At 44.3% G+C, this 6,400-nt stretch overlaps 1 pseudogene; it reads right to left on the bottom strand.

Moving 5' to 3' along the window:
* Window positions 1-2,291: 2,291 nt before the first annotated feature.
* LOC143672184 (fidgetin pseudogene) lies at window positions 2,292-4,977 on the bottom strand (annotated as a pseudogene).
* Window positions 4,978-6,400: the final 1,423 nt, after the last annotated feature.

Below are 6,400 nucleotides of genomic sequence, written 5' to 3'. Positions count from 1 at the left end.
ATGGATTAAAAATAAATAAATAATAGAGGAAACAAATGTTAAAATAAATTTAGTAGATTGAAATGCTAGTGAGCAATGAAAGGGAGGGGTGAGGGGTATGTTATGTATGAATTTTTTTCTGTTTTGTTTTTATTTCTTTTTCTGAATTGATGCAAATGTTCTAAGAAATGATCATGATGATGAATATACAACTATGTGATGATATTGTGAATAGTTGATTAAATGTGTAAAATGGAATGATCATATGGTAAGAATGTTTGTGTTTGCATGTTGGTATGCTTAATAAATAAACAAATTTTTAAAAAATTAAAAAGAATTAAACATGTATTTCCTTATTAATTACAATTCTATGTATCCATGCTATAGAAATATGCATAGCAGTGGGATATTTGTGCGAGTATGTTTTTTAAAGCTTTGTAACAGCAAAATGTTGGAGCCTATCTAAATTTTTTTTTTGTGGGGGGGGCTTCTCATTGCATTTATTTAAAATTTTTTAAAAAGTACATCATTTAGAATACATAAAATGCCAGTGCTTTGCAATGGTTTTGTTACTGCAGCTCTAAACTAGAGGGGAAAAAAAAAGAGGAAAAACAAAAACAGGAAAAAAATACATTCAAAAAGCCAGGCTGTTCTACTTATACAGGGGCAGTGGCTTTGGAAACTGACAGCCTACATATGACTGATCAGAGGCACTGCCCAACCTCAGTCAGCTATCAATGAAAAGTTGCACATAAAGCATTAAAGGATACAAAGAACAACTTGGTGGGGAGCAGGAGGGGAGTAGGGAATTAACCATAAGGTCACATATCCCATGGGAGGGGGAGGGGGACTGAGGTGGGAGTAAGTATAAAGGCTGACGTTTTAGGAAACTAGATTCATGGGGAAAGATGGAAGAAAACAAAGTTAACAAGTTTGCAGAGCTATACTGCCATGTGTGTGTCCACTTCAAATTTTCCACTTTACTTTCCAAGAGAAATGTAACAAAACTGAGGTAGAAATCAATGCGAGAACACTACAGCCCAGGAGATTTCAAAATAAGCAAAACTGCACCGAGAAGACTGGAGACAAAAGGAAGGGGGGAAGATGGAGAGGTTCTTTGAGGATATATGTAAGTTGGTTGGTTGTCCTTTCTTTTTGTTTGTCTGTTTGTTTTGGTTGCTATTCTCTGCATTCTATCAAACAGCAGGGCAAGCCTATAAACTAGCTTAGTGAGCTAGAATGACACCATTCCCAGCAGTTTTAATAGATAACTTGCAAACTACCACACCACCACCGCCACCACCACCACCACCACCACCACCGAGGTGGTAAAAGGCAGTCATAGTTTTTAGGTACTGTGACTTCCAGGGTCCCAAACAAGTCTTGTGGCTAACTGTTCTAGACACTAACACAAACTGAATAAGTAGCTTTCCATTAACCAGTGTACCTTTTAAGAACATTTTCACTTAATTATCAAGGAGCAATGTACTAAGAACTCTTGCAGTTATTGACATAAAGAATTATTCTGCTCTGGTTAATTCCCCATAATTAGCGAAAGAACCTTTTTTTTTTAATCCTTCCATTTCTACTTTAAATCGTAAATATTCAGTTGTATCACACGTCAGTATTTTTCTGGATACATTCAAAGTAATTTTCCTTGCTATTTTCCAATTGTTGAGGTAAACATACATTTTAATATAAAGTAACATTGAAGCCTATCCTATTACTCTCAGCAGTACACAGTGCTTTCAACACATTTCTTTGAGGTACTGTACAAATCACAATCGCTTTCCTGAGTTTTTGCAGACAAGAACATTAAAAGAAATGAACTGCAGAAATTAAGGTCCAGATTACCGTTACCCTGTTTTACCTGTTCTTAGCTTAATACTGCAGAACAGACAGGATTGAGGAATACTGTTGCTCTTAAAATGGCAAAAATCTGGTTTTCTGTCGTAACACAACCATTCATCTCTTTAGTTCAATAATGTTTGAAGTTAAAGCTCTTTATATTAGCACATGCCACCAATGTAATTGTGAGGCAAACAAAAAATAAAGCACCACTCCAGGCACTTGACAGCAACTAAATCTTGAGAACAGCAGAATGGAATCAACACACGAGGTTCACGTCCTTCTGAAATCAACACACTTGCACCTTGCTCCTTGGTGAGTGTTTTCTGGCTTGAACCGATCTGAGCATCAACAAATGCTTTCTGTCTTCTGGGACTTTCAAATCAGAAGCTCTTATTGTGATGCACTTCTCCAAATCTACCCTGACTCTAAAGATGCAACTTAATTGTCGTCTTCCTCAGTACCCTTTGCAATTTAAACACTACTGGAAAGGGGTTCTATACCCTATGTAGCAGGTTTTATGTGTGTGTGTGCCAACATTCATTACATTGTTCTAAAGAAGTTATCACTGACTGCAACCAAACATTTTGTTCCATTCAACATACATATCAAGCTCTTTTTGAGATATGCTAGGCTGAATCTTGCAGAAAGCATTTTCAAAGTCTTGATATGTGATTGGCCTCAACTGGCCGGGCATAATGGCTGAAAGGTCTGTGGCTGGCATGGCATGGAGGGGGCCCACCGCTGCTTCCTGACACAAATGAGCCACGTCTAGTCCAGAAAAGCCTTCTGTGCGCTGGACGAGCAGTGCAAACTCCTTGTCATTGAGACAGTAATTGTGCTGTGAGAGCAGTTGTACTATTCTCTGGTGCCTCGCTGTGCTGTCAGGAAGTGGGATTAAAAGTCGTTTCATGAAGTACCTCCGAAGAGATTCATCTATTTCTTCTGGTTTACTGGTGGCACAAATTACTACGATTTGGTCCTCAGCAGACGTTAGTACAGTGTCCAGCTGCATCAGAGACTCAGTTCTCATGCGACTGACCAGACTGTGTTCCTCATTCACTTGAGAGGAGAGAAGCATGTCAATGTCACTAACAAAAATCACTGAGGGCTGGCGACACCTGGCCACAAGGAAAGAGGCATGGATAATTTTCTCTGCTTCTCCTAGCCACTTGGCAACTAGTCCCGAACTGGCAATTTAGAAAAACGTGGCCCCTAGCTGACTAGCTATGCATCTGCCCAATAATGTTTTGCCTGTTCCCCGAGGTCCAAATAAAAGGATGCTCCGAGGTAAGGCCGTCAGTCCACTGAATGCATCTGACCTTAACACTGGCCATAACACCTCCTCTTTAATGACAGCCTTTACCAGGTCAAGGCCAGCAATGTCATTCCAGTCCACTGGAGGTCCTTGGGTGATAATCTCATTGGTTACCAGGTCAATGAGGTGCGTGTCAGTATTCTTCAGTTGCTCGTCCACAGAGTGGTTGGATGAGGTAGCTGCACGGAGTCCAGGGCCTGGCATGGAGTGAGAGAGGAGCTGCCTGTGCTCCTCCCCATGCTCACTCATTACTGGCGACGTGTACTTCCCAAAGGATTCACCGGACCTTGATCCTAATGAATTTTTAGCAGTACTGTAGGAAGGGGGGGGGGGGGTCAGAGCCCTACTGGACTGGCTGCTGAATTTCCTTTGCTGTTCAGAGGACATTAGCTGCTTCGTTGGCTTAAATGCTAAGGATGATGTTTCAGCACTTCTGTCAAAGCCATTCCCCCGATTTGTGTTGGAAATGCTGTTGTCGGGCATTCTGTACATAGGACTCTGTGTAGATCTCTGTTGGCCGTAGCTGTAGTTTGCGTAACTGGAGTCCATTTCTCCTTGCCCTGCCATATAGAAGGCTTTCCTTTTGAGAGAACTTGCTGAACTGTTTGTCAGAGCTGAGGGTGCAATAGGCGTCAACCCGTGACCCTGGTAGGTGTAGCCAGGAACAGTGGTGGGGGGCAGAGGGGTCGGAGCAGGAATTCCTGAAGGCAGGTATGCTGAAGGAGGAAGGGGCGCGCCCCCAGGGCTGTACCCAGACCCTACAGCAGTCTGAGGAGGATAGCTAGCAGAGGGATAGCTATAGCTGGAGAGGTTTGAAGTCCCATTGTAGCATGGGACCAGGGCTGGTGGAGGAGGAGGTGGTGGTGGTGGCTGTAGGAGCCCAGAACTATGCAAAGGTGATGGGTGAGGTGAAGGAAGTGCAGGTGTTGACTGGCTACTGTAAGTAGAATGCAAATACGATCCATTGTATCCTGGGGCATATTCCTGAGATGGGAGCCCTGCATGGAGACTAGGTACTGTGTGGCTTCCACAGGTACTACTTGAATAACTAGGTTCTGTCAGGTTGCTGGCCACCCCAGGGGAGCTCCCTATACTTGCAGAGACATCTGCTGGAGGGAGGGCTGAACTGACTCCAGCTTTGCTGGCAGTGATAACATCTGGAACACAGTTCATGGGATAAACAGCTTCGGAATTCAAGGACTGCCAGGGTTCACTTTCATTTTTCTGACCGTTCACTAGTCCTGATGGGGCATCAGCATAGTTGCTGAGAACAGGTCGGTCCACAGGGCCTTCCAAAATGCCAGAGTATTTCTCTGCATATTTTTTTAGTAGATTGGATGCAGTCAAAGCAGATATGTCATCATTCGCCCAGGCATACTGATAGGTGCGCTGCAAGTGACCTCGATAGGCTTCAACTTTGTGGGCAGGAGAACGGGTGGTTGAGGTGATGTCAAAGTGCTGCTCTGGCCACCGGGCATGCTCCGGCGTCCACTGCCTCTTCAAGCCATAAACACTGGTGCTACTGATCATTTCTTGCTGGCAGCACAAAAAGCTGAATTGGATTTCTCACAAGCAGGAATTCCAAAGGTTGCTTTTCATTAAAGCCACTTTTCCTCTCAGCTATCAAATGTCACTGCCTTGAAACGTGGGCCCTTTCGTCAGGTATTCATTTAACCTGAACGCGCGGAGCGAGCACCCGATAGGTTAGCGTAGCATCGATCCGATGTGTTTGCTGATGAATGGAAGCCCGGGTTAAGTGAAGGTGCCTATGATTTGAAATAATTCCAAGTTTTTGAAGGGAAGACGGACTGCAGCCTCTGCCATGTTGGAATTTCAAACCCAAAACAGCTGCTTGGAAGGAGCCAGCACGCCAGAGGCTGGGCGCAGGCGCAGAGCGCCGCTGAGCCAAATTCAAATCACTTTCACAATAAGAGCCAAAGATCAGTTTTCAAAGGAGAGAGGGAGAAAGAGACGGAGGCTGCCTTGAGGGAGAGAAGACGGGAGGCAGTGGCTAGAGGTGGGCAGTGGAGAGAGACGGGCAGAGGGAGTACCGGGAGGGAGAGGGAGACGCGCACCGAGCCCGCGGAGCTGGAGGGGGAGAAAGGGAGGCGGGAGGCAGGCGAGCGAGTGAGCGAGCAAGAGACGCGCCAGAGATTCTTGGGCAGGGAGGGCTCAATGGCCGCGCCGCGCTGGCCGGCCGGCGCTCGGGTCATGTTACACGGCCGGGGCCGCGGCGGCCGCCCAGCCTCCCCTATCTAAATTTGCATGAATGGCATTCAGTTAAATTATAGTTCCTAATGGAGTAAATTGTAGGTATTTTAAAAACAAGGCAGATATATATGTTTTGATGTTCAGGAAAAAAAACAAGGGGCAGAGTGGTGGAAAAGTATGCCACTTTTGTTTTTATAAAAAAGGTGTGTGTGTGTGTGTGTGTGTGTTTGTGTTTGTATTTGTTCAGAATATCTTTGAAATTGTATATAAGTAATAGTTAACAGGGGTTGTGATACAGGGGTAAAGATGACATTGTCTGTATTTTAGAACTTCACCTACTGTATGAGACCAAAGGAAAAGAGGTTTATTGTGTCCAAACCCTACATTTTCTGCAGCACATAATCTAACTCAACCTACCTGGATAGCTCATTTAAACAACCCAACACATGGAACCCAGAATGGGAATGAGGGCTTGTAAATCTGTACAGCTTAAGTGTTCTAGTTTGCTAGCTTATGGAATGCAATATACCAGAAACAGAACAGCTTTTAAAAGGGGGAATTTAATAAGTTGCTAGTTTACAGTTCTAAGGCTGAGAAAATGTCCCAATTAAAACAAATCTGTAGAAATGTCCAATCAAAGACATCCATCCAGGGAAAGATACCTTGGTTCAAGAAGGCCGATGAAGTTCAGGGCTTCTCTCTCAAGTGAGAAGGTACATGGTGAACACAGTCAGGGCTTCTCTCTCTCAGCTGGAAGGGCACATGGTGAACATGCTGTCATCTGCTTGCTTTCTCTCCTGGCTTCTGGTTTCATGAAGCTCCCTGGGAGGCGTTTTCCTTCTTCACCTCCAAAGGCCGCTGGCTCGTAGACTCTCTGCTTCCTGGTGCTGCAGCATTCTCTGCTCTCTCCAAATCTCCTTTATTCTCCAAAATGTTTCCTCTTTTATAGGACTCCAGAAATTTATCAAGACCCACCCAAATGGGTGGAGGCATGTCATCACCTAATCCAGCTTAACAACCACTATTGATTAAATCACATCTCCA

Source organism: Tamandua tetradactyla, chromosome X (genome assembly GCF_023851605.1).
Source record: "Tamandua tetradactyla isolate mTamTet1 chromosome X, mTamTet1.pri, whole genome shotgun sequence".
Taxonomy (NCBI): domain Eukaryota; kingdom Metazoa; phylum Chordata; class Mammalia; order Pilosa; family Myrmecophagidae; genus Tamandua; species Tamandua tetradactyla.
Note: the sequence above shows the minus strand (reverse complement) of the source record. Positions and strands in the feature narration are given on the sequence as shown.